Genomic DNA, 15,661 nt, shown 5'->3' with positions numbered 1-15,661 from the left:
TTTTTAAAATTAGGATCACCGTCTGCAGCGGACAGAGCTAAGCACTCGCCTCTGCCTTTTAAACTCACACACGGTGCTTAGCCTTGAAGCTTGAGTTCAGATTTTAGACACCTTGGCTGTATAAAGTCCTCAAAGGGCACGAAGATGTTGGTCTAACTGTGGAGGAAATTCTCCAAATCATGGGGTTTTAAATCAAAGCTGTGTTCAAGGCAGCTCAGTGTATTTATCTTCTGTCCATTTTTAAATCAGAGCCAGAAGAGACAGAGCCTCTCCATGGCAATCTTGTAAAATACCACGACGGTTTCCTCAACATCACCAGTTGCCAACTCCAATCCCTTCGTCAAATATTGGCTACATACAGTGCTTTGAAAGAGAGGTTTTTATTCTGACACTTGTTCTGCTATGAAAACATTTTCATTCTTCTCTGCATCTTTTGTGGAAGTTGACCGAAAAGGAATCACTCCTCGTGACTCCCACTGGAAGGCCTGCTCCACTGTGGCTTGGCCCTAACGGGGAGAACTTTCGAGAGTTAAGCAGTTGAAGTAAGAACTACTTTGCCAGACTCTCTGGGAGTGAGATGCTGAATGTGCATTGCAAACAATTATCCCAGATGAATTTGAAGTTGAAGAACCACTGTGTAGTGTAGACAAGAATGTCTAATTTTGTTCTTGTGAGAAGACTAGTAACCAACACCTGGGGCTAAATATTTACATGTTCCATACTTCAGGTGATCCCAGACCACAACCTGTAAGGTACACCCTGGAGGAAGCATCACCCTCCTTTTATAGCTAAAATAATGGAGCAAGAATATCATATAAATGTTAAGCCTCAGCCGGGCGAGGTGTCTCACGCCTGTAATCCCAGCACTTTGGGAGGCCGAGGCAGGCGGATCACCTGAGGTCAGGAGTTCGAGACCAGTCTGACCAATATGATGAAATCCCGTCTCTACTAAAAATACAAAAATTAGTCAGGTGTTGTGGTGCACATCTGTAATCCCAGCTACTCAGGAGGCTGAGACAGGAGAATCTCTTGAACCCGGGAGGCGGAGGTTGTGGTGAGCCGAGATCGCACCATTACACTCCGGCCTGGGCAACATGAGTGAAACTCCATCTCAAAAAAAAAAAAAAAAAAAGTTAAGCCTTAAAGCATCTGGCAATTTGGGGTTGTGAAGCTAGAGTTTTTTGTTCCCCCTTCAAACCCCCATGGCCTTTCCCTTTCCTAACAGATCTCCACCTAGTTCAGGTATTCATGCTCCTCCACCCAGAGAGGTCTGGGGTGGGGAAGAACCTGCTTAGGTTAAGCCGTGCTTGGTGCTGGGTAAGCCCAGTTTAAAATAAAACCAATTACAATGATGGGTGAGGCCCGAATAGAAGAAGCCAATCACAGTGATGGTGGGGGTAGTTCCTGTTAGGATATTATTATCCTAACATTATGGTGGGTGGGTAGGAGGGGGTTTCTGATTGGAAGAAGCCACTCCTTCTCAACCATTCCCCATGGGCCCTTGGCTCCATTCTGGTCAGTGAGACGAGAGGGGAGGGCTGGCCAGTGGAGAAGAAAGGAAAATGTGCAAGAGTTTCTGGATAAAGTAGGAGACTTCAAAGCAATTTGCCAGGCAAGGGAAGACACTTGTGCTCTCACGGGAGAATCTGAGCTGCAAAACACTGGGTCAAAGCACCGGGAGAGACTCTGTCACAGCCTGTCAGCTATTCAAGAACAAAGCAGTGGCCACTAGATTGTTACTTTTCATTGTTGCATATTATTTGAATAAATTCTATGATGGTGTGGAGAAGAGACTTAGGTGTCCTAGAACTTAACTGTGGCAGAGGTAGCATTCTCAGGCAAAATATAGATCTTAGGAATCCAGGCTTTTAAATGAGGACTGAGTGAGGTGCAGCCGTTTTTCATGGGGCTTCGAGCCATGTGGAGGTGTCACGAGTGAGAGGCGGCAATTAGAGAAGGAGAGAAGCTGTCAGAGCAAGTGCAGGCTGAGGCTGGTGAGGCCTAGGGAGCAGGGAGCCCTAGGAACCCATGGAAGGCAAATCCATGAGGATCAAGGAGCAGTGAGGCCCTCCCGGGAGGACAGGCCAGAGACCAGGAAGTCCTGCAGGTGCTGAGGTTAGCAAATGGCCTGGGTCCAATTTTCTCTGATTATCCTGGTGGGGTTTGCAGACATATTTTTCAAGCTGTGGGTTGTGACCCTTTTAGTGGCTCATGAAATCAACTTAGTGGGTTGTGACCAGCTCTTAAATCAAGGCTGGAAGGTGGGTGAAATAGAATAGGAACTGTCAGCACACATTGCACTTTTGATTATGTGGTGTGTATAAGCACATGTGGTATGTGTGTGTGCATGGAGAATGCATGTGTGTATGTATGTGTGTGTGGTGTACATGCATGTATGTGTGTATTCATGTGTGTATTGTGTATGCACATGCGAGTGTGTGGCATGTGTTTGTGTGTGTGTGCATGTGTGTGTGGTGAGTGTATGTGTGTATATGTGTATGTGCCTGTGTGTGTGTGCGTGCATGGTGTTTGTGTATACTATATTCCAATGTAAGCATCTTTTTTGCAGTGGTTGTGGTTGTGACCTGGAGGCTAGCCGGCCACATTCTCAGAGGTGGGACAGGAACTGGATGGAGTGGAGAGGTCTGTGTAACTGTTATCTTATTGATTGATTGATTGAGATGGAGTCTCACTCCGTCACCCAGGCTGGAGTGCAATAGCATGATCCTGACTCACTGCAATCTCCACCTCCTGGGTTCAAGTGATTCTCCTGCCTCAGCCTCCCCAGTAGCTGAGATTACAGGAGTGCGCCACTATGCCCGGCTAATTTTTGTATTTTTAGTAGAGACAGGGTTTCGCCATGTTGGCCAGGCTGGTTTCAAACTCCTGGCCTCAAGTGATCTATCTGCCTGCCTCAGGGTCAGTGGACCTCAGGTCTTGACCATCCCCTCCCTGAGTAGCAGTTTCTTTCAGAATGGTTTCATTGTTTGGATTTCCTTATGCATTTAAACATCTTTGAAAATAGACAGCAAAACCAACAAGACCAGCCAACCTGGAATGTGCCCAAACCAGAGAGTGCTTCATTCTTCTCAGGTCCCCTGGGCGAGAGATGACAAAACGCACTTAGAGACCCAGTGGTGTCTGTCAGCAAGGTGGGAAGAGGAAAGGAGCCGAAATTCAGAATGGCTAAGGCAGGGGAAGGGCTCACAACACTTCCCTGCTCCTGTCCGCCCTGAGGGTTCCTGATGCTCTTCGTACCTGAGCTTTTGCTTCCCTGAAGACAACGCTACCTGTTTAGATTTGGGAACCTCTTTCCAGGGGAAGCCTCACCTCTGTTCCGTGGTGGTAGAAAAACAGCTTTATTTAAGAATCAGGCGATGCTGAGTGTGAGGCATTTTTCAGGGGGGAGTAAGATTCTCACTTCTTTGGACTCTTCAACACCGCCTGAATACACAAATTTCATGCTTCTGACTCCTCTCTTCCTTCAAGGATGCTGCCTATTTCTTCCAGAGGCAGCCGGAGATGTTGTGCTCTGGGACACTCCTGCTAAGGATGTGCGTGGTTGTGAGCTGAGCTGGAGATTCCAGTGACAGGACTGGGAGCCCAAACAGTGCGTCGATGGCAAATAAAACAGGCCCTGCTTCACGGTGTCCATGGCCACCCCCACCCCTCATAATGACACTCCACTCCCCCACCCAGAAATATGCTCCACTCCAAAGGCACTGGGTGTATCCAAAGTGAATGATCTAGACAAGGAGTAGCCTCCTCTCCTGGCTCCAGAAATCAGAACGAAGGGGGAAGAGTTTGGCTGGGAGGGAGCCCAGTGTCTCTCCAACCTAGGTTGCTACCCTGCCACTGCCCTCTGGAAGCACGCTAGGACTGAGGCTGAGACGGGCACTGGTTAGCCTGGAGTGCCTGCCTTGCTCTCTAACCTGCCTGCTCTCACAGGCTGCCCTGTGAATGTCATTGAGCTTGTTTCCCTTTTGCTACTCCTGACCTTTCAATACAATTGAAATGTAATGTTCCCCAACCTTGAATTAACTGGCTGATGAAGTTAAAAAAATAAAGAAGGGGTCTTGGCTGCAGGAGTTTGAAACCAGCCTGGGCAGCATAGAGAGACCCTGTCTCTACAGAAAAATGAAAAATTACCCAGGCATGGTGGTATGTGCCTGTGGTCCCAGCTACTCAGGAGGCTGAGGTGGGAGGATTGCCCAAGCCCGGGAATTCAAGGTTGCAGTGAGCTGTGATCACACCACACCATTCCAACCTAGGCAACAGAGCAAGACCCTGTCTCTGAAAAAAAAATCCTGTCCTTGGGCTGGGGGTGGTAAGTGAGCTATGAATCTCACCACAACCACTGCTTGCACCTCACAGACATCACCAGTGGGTCATGGTTGTGACCCTTCTCAGCACAGCCCTGCGGGAGCTGCCCCCGGCACTGGGGCCCCGCGCTGAACTGCCCGTTTGCGCTCCTGCAAAAGAGCACTGAAGGCGACGGTAGCATGGTGGCAGCCACGGTCCGTGTACGACCCTGAAGGAAGGTGCTTCTCACGGACACGAGCTGGGCCCCTGCAGGAACTCTCCCACCCTTGTCACTGTGGCAAGATCAAGGTCAAGTCCCTAAGGCCAGCCTCAGCTGGGCCCTGGTCCTCGGCCCCAGCCCAAACTGCACAATGTGATGTAAGACTTAGACTCGATTCCTTCCCAAGTCACAAGTCACCCCCGCAAGGGTGGGAAGGGCGAGTCCTGAGACTCTCATGGTGCTTTTGGAATTTGAGGCCTCTCAGATTCCAGAAATAGGCATGTAGGCTGGGGTTGGAGCTCTCAAAGAGACAGATGTCAAAAGCGAGGCCAGGATCTGACATGTGGAAATCACTGCCAGCCATGCCCAGAAGGCAGGGCCCAGAGCCAGGTGCTATCCACACCAAATCAGGGTTCTGGGTTTCAGGAGCATGGGGACCACAGCACAGGTTCTGTGCCCCTCCTCTGCATCCTTTTGTGGAACTGGATTCCTCTGGGGCTATCCAGCCCGGAGAGGTCCCCACCTTTATAGGACAAAGTCTGTCCTTGGGGCAGAGGCTTCTGTCTCCCTTTCCTCTCTCCCTTCTCAGTCTCCCTCCACACCCCCACCCTCCAAGCAGCAGACAGGGAAAGCGCCATTGTTTTGAAAGGCGAGGCTTACACCATCTCTTCCCAAATGAGGGGAGCCTCCGCCTGTCTGTGCCCTGGCACAGTTCCAAGACATATGGGTACCCTGAGAATAATGTGCGCCCCTTGTGAGCCCATATTCCTTGAACAGTAATCCAACATTTATTTAGCAGAGGTGGCAATTAAAAAAATATGAAATATATTTATTTATGTTCAAAACAAGGGATTTATGACATTCATTCATTAAGTGTCATTTTGCAGACCACGAAATTTATTGCCAGCTATAAACAAGTTAAACTACTTAAAATGTGGATAATAAAATAAATCTAGTTTATTATCTCATTTCCAATAAACAGCACTGTGCTGTGCCTTCATCGTTTGTAAAATTTGAGCTGACTCTGACTGTAGGTTTTAGGTGACTCTCAGCTGCTTGGTCTCAGAGTTGGAGGCTGGGCTTGCACGTTCACTGGAATTGCCCAGAGGAGAGGGATCCTGCCACAGCTGCTGCTGCGACTGTGACTTCACAATGCTCAGCACCTGTGTGACCCGGGAGGGAAGCGGGGAGGGGCTTTGGAGGCACACAGCCTCACAGTGACCTTCAGCAAATGCTGAGTTTGTCACCGTTACCTGCACCTGGTGGGCAGGTGGGCACTCAGCCTGGGGTTCTAGAAGGCACGGGGGTGGCCAGCAGGGTCTAAAACTCCTGGGAAGTGGCAAAAGAGAGCTCTTGATCAGGTAGACACTTCCCTGTACCCTCGGAACCAAGGGCAGCTTGGGCGCCTCCATGGAAGTTGGAGGCCCAGGGAGACTTGATCTCTGGCCAAGGGGGCCCTTGTGCCACTTGTTTGTGTGGGTTTCAGCGGATAGAAAAGGTGTGCACTTCTTTCACAAGAAAGGCACCTGTGTCCTTTGCCTGTGCCTGTTGGTATACCTCCATCAGTCACAGCACTGCCTTCTTCAGCACGAGTGGGCTCAGTGGCACATTTCCGGTTCTGGAAGAGTCAACATGGAAAAGGACTTACCTAGCCCCAGAATCCCAGTTTATCCCAGTGAGGTCGCAGCTGCCCCCAGAAGCTCTCTCTCTGGACTGCCTTTGTTCTGTCTCTGAAATGACTGCGTATCTGGGGTCGTCTCCAAAGCAGTCACTTGAAGGTGTCCCTCTAACCTTCCACCCACGTGAGCCTTGCTTCTTCCTCTTCCAGGACATGATGGGAAGGAATCCCCAGGGGACTTCTGGTATCAAAGGACAGCCAAGCAGTCCTCTCTCCCGTTATCTCACTGAAAGCTTCTAACCCCTGACACAAGACTGAGACGTTGGCTCCAAGTTGATGAGGCTCCTGTCTGTTAGAGATTTTTGACAGGTTGGGTTAGAGAAGTTCTCAGTGCATAATAATGAGAACACTGTCAGGCTAAATGGCATTCTGACATTTGAAGGAAGAGGCTCATGTAATTTTTGGTTGTTTAAGGGCAAGAAGCCTGGAACTCTGTCTTGTTAAAATGACAAGGAGTAACAAGCAAATTTTCACCTCTCTTCTCCCTGAACAGGTAGAAACTAATAGGGAACTTGTTATTATAAGGAACTTACCATATAAGAAAAGCGTTCACGTGGGAGAGGAACCCTTCAGGAAGGTGCATTTCTATTCGTCATCATCCTCATCCTCCTCCTCATCACCATCGTTATCACACATATAACGTGTGTGCCAGCAGGGCTCTGTCATAGGCTCTGTCAAGGGAATGAATTCCACAGTCCTTGATTTTGGGATTGCAAATCCTAAGGGTAATAACGCTGAGAGGCAAAGGGAAAATGATATGGGATCCCTTTAGGTGCGCAGTAAATGTGTACAGCTCCACCTACAATGTGTCAGCAGCTTCCACATTAACACAACTGTACATCCTGGGAATGACTCTCAGATGCCCCCATCTGTCCAGCCTCGGGGGAAACCGTGAGAAGATGTGGTCAAATAATGGTTTTCACCAGACCAAAGCCTGCACCAAGAAATACCGCAGTCTCAGCCCTTTCACACCCTCACCTTTCCCTTCTAAGCCATGGCCCTGCGAGGGGTTGGGCCTTCTGTAGGCTCTGAGGTTTTTCTCCTTCAATTCCACACAGTCTTATCTTCTGCTCTCCTCAAATTTCTCCTGCTGGTCTGGGTTCATCTGTGATTTGGGGGCTTGTTGCCGAAGACAGGCACTGCAGTTGGCTTCACACCTACCTCCACCCCTCCAAATGAGCTTACAGCTTGGGAGAATTGATGCTGAAGGAAACTGTCTCTGAAATACTTTCTCTGGACAATATTACTGGAAAGGTTGGGTCTGTTTAGAGAAGGAGCTCTTGCCTAAACCAATGGAAACACCCAGGAGAGTCCTGTTTTAATATAGGACACCTTTCCTTCCTTCCTTTCCTTCCTTCCTTCCTTCCTTCCTTCCTTCCTTCCTTCCTTCCTTCCTTCCTTCCCTTTCCTTTCCTCCCCTCCCCTCCCCTCCCCTCCCCTCCCCCTCCCTCCCTCCCTCCCTCCCTTTCCTTCCTTCCTTCCTTCCTTCCTTCCTTCCCTTTCCTTTCCTCCCCTCCCCTCCCCCTCCCCCTCCCTCCCTGCCTCCCTCCCTTCCTTTCCTTCCTTCCTTCCTTCCTTCCTTCCTTCCCTTTCCTTTCCTCCCCTCCCCTCCCCTCCCCCCCCTCCCTCCCTCCCTCCCTTCCTTCCTTCCTTCCTTCCTTCCTTCCTTCCTTCCTTCCTTCCTTCCTTCCCTTTCCTTTCTTCCCCTCCCCTCCCCTCCCTTCCTCTCCCCTCCCCTCCCCTCCCCCCCTCTCCCCTCCCCTCCCCTCCCCCTCCCCCTCCCCTCCCCTCTCCCCCTCCCCTCCCCTCCCCTCCTCTCCCCTCCCCTCCTTTCCTCTCCTCTCCCCTCCCCTCCCCTTCTCTCCCCTCCCCTCCCCTCCCTCTCCTCTCCCCCCTTCTTCTCCCCTCCCCTCCCCTCCCCTTCCCTTCCCTTCCCTTTTTTTTCTTCAAAATCTTTCTCTGTTGCCAGGGTAAAGTGCAGTGGTGTGATCACGGCTCACTGTGGCCTCACCTCCTGGGCTCAAGCATTCCTCCCTGGGACTACAGGCATGTGCTTGTAGTATTTAAATTTTTGATATTTTAAAATTTTTTTGTAGAGACAGGGTCTCCCTTTGTTGCCCAGGCTAATCTTGAACTCCTAGGCTCAAGCATTCCTTCTGCCTTGGCCTCCCAAAGTGCTAGGCTCACAGGTGTGCACTCTCATGCTCAGCTGACACTTGTTTTAGATGTGGTGTTTTCAGTATTGGCACTATTGACATTTGGGGCTGAATCCTTCTCTGCTGTGAGGCTGCCCTGAGCACTGTAGAATGGTCAGCAGGATCCCTGGTCGCTACCAGATGCCAGCAGCACTTCTGCCCCCAAGTTGTGACATCCAAAAAATGTCTCTGCACATTGACAAATTGTTCCTGGGGAGGTGGGGTAGGAAAATTGCCCCCGGTTGAGAACCACTACTTTAGATGTATTAATATTTCACCTGTAGGTTAAAGTTTTTTAATCCTAATAATAATTACACAAAAACCAATAATTAATGTTATGAAACTAGCACAGAAAGTAGCTAGGCTCTAAAGAAAACGTCAAGATTCCAACTCCTACCGTCCCACCTGCAAAAGTTTTGGAATGTTGTTAAAATGCAAGGTGGTCTGTATCACAGCTGTGGAACGCTGGCAAAAGCAATGCAGAAATCAGCCAGAGGCGCAAAAAGAGTTCTGAGGCTACAAGTTAGGAGACGAGGTCCTGGTCTTAGCCCTGGTCTGAGAGGAGTGTGACAGTAGATAAGTCACATTATTTTTTTACTTTTTTAAAAAAAATTTTACTTCAAGTTCTGGGATACATGTGCAGAATGTGCAGGTTTGTTACATAGGTATACATGTGCCATGGTGGTTTGCTACACCTATCAACCCGTTATCTAGGTTTTAAGCCCCACATGCATTAGGTATTTGTCCTAATGCCCTCCCTCCCCTTGCCCCTCAATCCCTGATAGGCCCTGGTATGTGATGGTCCTCTCTCTGTGTCCATGTGTTCTCATTGTTCAACTCCCACTTATAAGTGAGAACATGCGGTGTTTGGTGTTCTGTTCCTGTGTTAGTTTGCCGAGAATGATGGCTTCCAGCTTCATCCATGTCCCTGGACATGAACTCATTCTTTTTATGGCCGCATAGTATTCCATGGTGTATATGTGCCACATTTTCTTTATCCAGTCTATCATTGATGGACATTTGGGTTGGTTCCAAGTCTTTGCTATTGTAAGTATTACTGCAATAAACATACACGTGCATGTGTCTTTATAGTAGAATGATTTATAATCCTTTGGGTATATACCCAGTAATGGGATTGCTGGGTCAAATGGTATTTATGGTTCTAGATCCTTGAGGAATCGCCACACTGTCTTCCACAATGGTTGAACTAATTTATACTCCTACCAACAGTGTAAATGCATCCCTACTTCTCCACAGCCTTGCCAGCATCTATCGTTTCCTGGATAAGTCACTTCAAATTTGGTCCTTAACTTGTTCCTTCTTACAATTAAGTAATTGGACTAAAGATATAGTGGTTTTCCATGTTTCTTCTGCTATGACCCATGTTGACATTGGAGACACTTCCACTGATACATCCCAGTGTTGACAGCCTTGGTCATTTAATGTTCCGGTAGAAAATGCAATTTCTAATTTGTAGTCGAAGGTGGCCCTCTCTCATAACTGGGGTCAGGACTACCAATGTGTTCTGATATCCTGGGTGAGAACTGCTGAAATATATCATCCTCACTATTTCTTCTAGTGCTAAAATTCTAGAGTCAAAGAAGCTTCTCATTCTGCCCTGTTTGCCTGTCAACCAATACAATGAACAATATCCTTATTCCCTGATTTTCCACCTCCGTTAGTTACCAGCAGGCCACTCGCCCTCCAAACTGCCTCTTCATAAAATCTGCCGTTACTGCTCATCGCTCTGGCCCAGCGGGTGATGAATTCAGTCCATGCCATTAAGCTTCCCTGTGGATGAGTCATCTATTTTTACAAGTTGCTGGTTGCAAAACTAGAGCATAACTTACAGGTTTATAAATATTTTGGCATCTTCCTTTGTCAAAAGATACTTTGAGACCCAGTGATTCACAAGGTTGTCCTGACACTTTCCCCTCCTCCACCAGCATTTTGAAACATCGTTACCCGGTTTGGTTCAAGTTCTTTCAGCTCTCAGTCCTGCAGGTATTGGTTTGAAGTTACATAAAGACAAGATTTTCATCTTTCGATAATTGGCTGGATAGGCTACACTCAGGCTATAATTTATTACTCTTGGCTGCAATCCATCCATTTGTCTCTGTCCTTGGAGGGAGGTGTTTAATCTCCCTTTGGCTCAGCTTTGGAAGGGACTCACTGATTTGTTGATCCATTGATTAGACACCTATGGAGCCCCTGCTGTATGCCAAGAATTGCACTAGGTGCTAGGGATATAAAGATGAATACGAATTGCTCTCAAAGAACACGTTCTTCTAATGAGGCTGTGGCTGTAATTCAACCATTGCCACACAGTGTGGTGAGCTGTAGAAATGAAACAAGCTCACATTATGTGGGTGGCACAAAAGAAAATGACCCATTTTTCCTAGTGAGACAGGAGGCTTTGTAGAGGAAATTTCACGTAAGCCGTGTCCTACAAGATGGGCCGCGGTTTTCCACGGGGATAATAAGCGGGGAATAATCAGAGTGGGTAGAAAGGCATGGAGTCTTGAAACGGTATGGGGAGGTTAGGGAATGACAGGCCTGCACCTTGTGGCGTAGGTGTGTGTGTGCAAATGTGTAAATGTGTGCACACACACATGCACGTGGGTGCTGTGGGAGAACAGCTGAGGGATGAGGTGGCAGCAGATGAAAATGAGAGGCCAGGGGCAGAGGCTCACACCTGTCATCCTAGCACTTTGGGAGGCTGAGGCGGGCAGATCACGAGGTCAGGAGTTTGAGACCATCCTGGCTAACATGGCGAAACCCTATCTCTACGAAAAATACAAAAAAAATTAGCTGGGCTTGGTGGTACACGCCTGTAGTCCCCGCAACTTGGGAGGCTGAGGCAGGAGAATCGCTTGAACCCAGGAGGCAGAGGTTGCAGTAAACCGAGATTGTGCCGCTGCACTCCAGCCTGGGCGACGGAAAGAGACGCTGTCCAAAAAAAAAAAAAAAAAAAAAAGAAGTCGGCAGAGACCAATCATGGAAAGACTTGCATGGTGTGATAAAGGGTTTGAATTTATTCACAATAGAGAACTTCTGAAGGATTTTAAGACAGGAATCAGCATTATGGGATTTGCCTTTTAGGAAAATATCCAAAGACCAGTGTTCGGGGTTGGACTCAAGAAGAACCTGGGAGGCATTTGGGAGGTGGGACATGGTGGACAATTTCCCTCAGTAAGGGAGGGGAGAGAGAGCTGGAAGGCTAGAATGGCGTCCAGGTATCAGTCCTGAGGACCTGCTGGATGAGGGTACCCTTTGCCAAGAAGGAGAACACAGAGAAGGGAAGAGGTGTGGGGAAAAGATCATGACTTTTGTTGGGAATTTGTTGAGTGTGAAGTGTCTGCATGGCACCAGGTGCAAAGGTCTAGTTCTCCATCTGTAATAAGAAGCCTCATCATGGAAGTGTGATTAAAACTAAAATCCACATTGAAATCCTCAGATGAAAGGTGCCATGGAAGTGCTAAGGATCATTATTTAGTGTTTCGTGGGCTGTCCGTATTGCCTAGAACACTCTCCTCGTCTTGATTCTAATTGCCTCTGATGCCTGTCTTAGCATATTCTAGGCATGAAAAAAACAAGTGTCTCGAACGTCAGCAGTGGGACAGGTTTGTGCAAGGAGGACTCTGAAGCTCTGGGACAGGCAGCTTGAACTCAGAGAGGTGGGGAAGGTGCCGTTCTCAGTCCTGTGAGTTTGAGCCTTAATCTCTTTCACTCAATCACTAGATCAGTCTTTGCTCCTTGTTTTGGTTTGTTTTATCAGAACTTACAAAGTTCAAGATTTCTTCTGTTCTGATCACCTGCTGCATGGTTGGTATTGGGGATTTAATTCTGAACAGACCGACATGATCTCCGTCCTCACAGAATAAATTGTCTAATAGTAGGAAGAATTTTTGAAGGCATCTCATGATGAAGAGGAGGGATCAAGACTGAATCAAACTGTTTCCAAAGACAATTGTTTTAACTTCAGGACACAAATGGATGCTGTCTCTTTGGGACAGTGTTTGGAAAACCAGCTCTCCCACTCTGCAAGGCCTCCACGATGGGCGGAACAGGCAAAGGAGTTTCTCCTGCTGGGGCTGAGGCACACATGAGTCATCACTTGTATATAATCTTCTGCATCCTGGAGATTCAAAACCAGCGCCTCCCTCTTCCCCAGCGAAAGTGTTTATATGGCATTATGACCGTGATTATTTATGACTTGCTTTGCTGCCTGAAGGGATAAGGGTGAGTATGAGCTGGGAATTTGTTTCAGTCAAAAGGAAGTGGAATTAAATGATGTTAGAACCTGTACTTAATGCCCACATGGAGCTATTCAGCTTAATCTGCCGGAATGCCATGGGAGGAGGAGAATGTCTTCCCTGGTCATTGCACTGGTGGAAGCCAGGAAGAAACGCATCCGATGGGAGCAGGGAGCACAGGTTTGCTGTTTCCATGACTCCATTTGTGCTCCAAAGGAAGAGCTACTCATTAGAAAGAAGCAAGAACACAGCTATCCCTGTGGGTGTCATGCCCAGAACAATGCTTCTGTTTTTTTCCCAGGCCCTAAGTTTCCTTCCAAACCTTTGCTTCCTGCCTTTCTTCTGTTCTCACAATAGAGTACCTGCTACTTCACGTATCATGTTGGGTGCTGGAGACAGACAGACAAAACCCACAAGCCCTGCCCCTGAAGGACAAACCACATGTCATGGGAGTGCTGTTGCCCATCTCAGCAATTCAGGTTAAATCCTCCAACCACCATGACCCAAGCACGCCTGTAATCCCAGCACTTTGCGAGGCTGAGGTGGACCGATCACGAGGTCAGAAGTTTGAGACCAGCCTGGCCAATGTGGCGAAACCCTAGCTCTACCAAAAATACAAAAAAGTTAGCTGGGCGTGGTGGTGCACGCCTGTAGTCCCCGCTACTCAGGAGGCTGAAACAGGAGAATCACTTGAACCTGGGAGCGATAGGTTTAAGGATGCTACAGAGCATTGCAGGGGGTTGCCTGCATATGGTTCATCAGTAGGAACCAAGCAGTATCTCAAGGCATGAACAGAAATAGATTCTGTTTGTAGGTAGGTGGAAAATTCGTTGGCTGCTGGTGAGTGAACCATCTCCCCTTCCTCATTCCCAGAGAGAAGCACTACCCAGCTTGGTGCCTGGATGCAGGCAGTGTGAGATGCCTGCCTAGGGCAAGGGCTCAGCAAGAGGCCCAAGAACAACCCACCTTTCACCTTGTGCCTCCCACGGGTGTCCAGCTGCGTTGGTGCCAGGGCACCAATGGGGCAAGAGAATCCTCCGGAGAAGTTTTCTGTGATCTCATCACAGGAGTGGGCCAGAGGAACAGCCCAGGTCCTGGGACCCAGTTTGTGTGGACCAGGCCATGAAGCTGGTTGGGGGCTTGACACCCACTCAGAAAGGTGCCATATTTTGACTATTTTCTCTATTACTTCCATATGTCTTCTACTAACAGCTTTCCACCATTGTCTTAATCTTCTATCAAAGTAATTGCTTTTAAAAATCCACTTTTCTGAACATGTTTTATTCTTTTTTTTTTCCAAAACATTTTTTTCTTATCCACATACATCTTTTTTAACTTCCAGCAAAGTCTCCCTTCCCCCCTCCTCTTCCTTCCCAGGAACAAGGAAACATCCAAGCTAAGTGACTAAAAACTGGATCCCCTTTCTTCTCCGACGGGAGAGAGAAGGGGAATGGCTGTAATCACAGAAGCTCCTCTTTGAACACTGTAGAAGGTCCCCATCCTGGCACAGGCACAGGCATTGTAAGCATCAGGAACTAAGGAAGGCACTAGGTGCTGTGGGATCACAGTATAGGATCCGAGCGTTATAGGGACGTCTAGCTGGAATCAAGAGGGGTGGCGTCCCAGCTGGGTCTTGGAGGATCAGTAGGATTTTGCCAGCTATCTGGGCCCTTCCTCCCTCTCCTAGTACCAACACTTCCAATAGGCTAAAATAAATAGTAAGGGTGAATTTAAAGCAGAAAACAAGGGAGTGGGGAGGGACATGGGGGTAGAAGGGTGTCCCACTCCTGCTTTAGTGTGAGTGGAAGGATCACTGGACTAGTCTCGGGCATGTGAACTTCTGGTCTGTTTAAGGTTTTTTTCATCAAGCAACTGCCTTCTTTTCTCTGGCCCAAGTCTATGCTCTTTTCATACCCACAACATGGCCTGCGGAGGCTAGAGGACAATTTCCCCCAATTTCCTGTATGCCAGGGCTGACCCTAAGTGAGAATGAAAAAGCTCCAAGCCTGTGTAGTGGAAGAACTTTCCAAAAAACCCTGTGGCACACCATATAGCTGGAAAGCAGGGAGGGATCGGGGGAGGGATCAGGCGGGGAAAGCAGATGAGGGCGGAGCCCACTGGGGAGACTTACAGGCCGTGCATTTAAGCCACACTGGGAAGGCACTCACGCGCTGCATTCATGTTTGGTTTACATCCGAGTTGCCCAGCTGGACATGGTCCTGGGTGGAAGTTGCCGAATTAACTTCTTGACATGCTTGATTGCAACGTCCATGAGTGTGCTTTCATTTTATAATTTACTGACAGACTTTACTGCCTGAGTGCTGGCTCTTTGTGTGCTGACTTTCAGACCAGGGAGTTGGTATCTGTGCAGATGCCACCAGTGCAGGACTGAGAATCAACAGACAGGCCAGACTCCCACCTCAGGTCCCAGTGTGGCTCCTGTGCAGAGCCCCTTCTTTCTCCCAAAGCCATGACCACCACCTCTGCTGCTGCTGCCAATGCTGTTGCTGCCACCATTGCCATTGTCGGGGCCTAGGTTCTGGCCTGGCCACCTTGGGTCTCTGCAGTGCACCTACACACCTGGCTGGACCGATTGTTCCACTCCTGGGCTATCTCCCAGGACTGCAGGCCCGAGCTCATTGTGTGCACGCAGCGGCCCAGCATACATGTCCTATAGCCCATCAGACCTCCTTTATAAAACACAGCTTCAAAGATAAAATTCTGAAGAGTTTCAGGACAGCTCCAGCAGAGCATTAAACCAAGTGCCAGGCTGTTCCGCGAGTAAAACCCTGTGTAACTGTATGGGTCACACACCTGTGAAGCTGGCCTCAATTATAAGGCGACAGCCCACTGGATGCTAGAGACAAAGCAGGACAGCTGAGAGAAATCCTTCTGAGACCCTGTGAGCCTCCACCCCGCAGCCAGCTTCCAAAGGCTAAAGGCACAGCTGCAGGACGGAGGGAGCTATACTAAGGAATGGAAAGACGGGGGTGGAACTGGATGGAGGTCA

General features: G+C 48.6%; 3 protein-coding genes across 16 annotated transcripts in view; 1 reads left to right on the top strand and 2 right to left on the bottom strand.

Moving 5' to 3' along the window:
• Positions 1-15,661, top strand: part of LOC126952529 (tubulin beta-2A chain) — a 759,189-nt gene that overhangs the window by 273,809 nt on the left and 469,719 nt on the right. The gene's annotated exons all lie outside the window — the stretch shown is intronic.
• Positions 1-15,661, bottom strand: part of PRPF4B (pre-mRNA processing factor 4B) — a 908,191-nt gene that overhangs the window by 446,529 nt on the left and 446,001 nt on the right. The gene's annotated exons all lie outside the window — the stretch shown is intronic.
• The window catches only part of FAM50B (family with sequence similarity 50 member B), a 667,415-nt gene that overhangs the window by 218,948 nt on the left and 432,806 nt on the right, over positions 1-15,661 (bottom strand). The window lies entirely within an intron of this gene.

This window comes from Macaca thibetana, chromosome 4 (assembly GCF_024542745.1).
Source record: "Macaca thibetana thibetana isolate TM-01 chromosome 4, ASM2454274v1, whole genome shotgun sequence".
Classification (NCBI taxonomy): domain Eukaryota; kingdom Metazoa; phylum Chordata; class Mammalia; order Primates; family Cercopithecidae; genus Macaca; species Macaca thibetana.
This window is presented reverse-complemented; position numbering and strand designations above follow the sequence as displayed.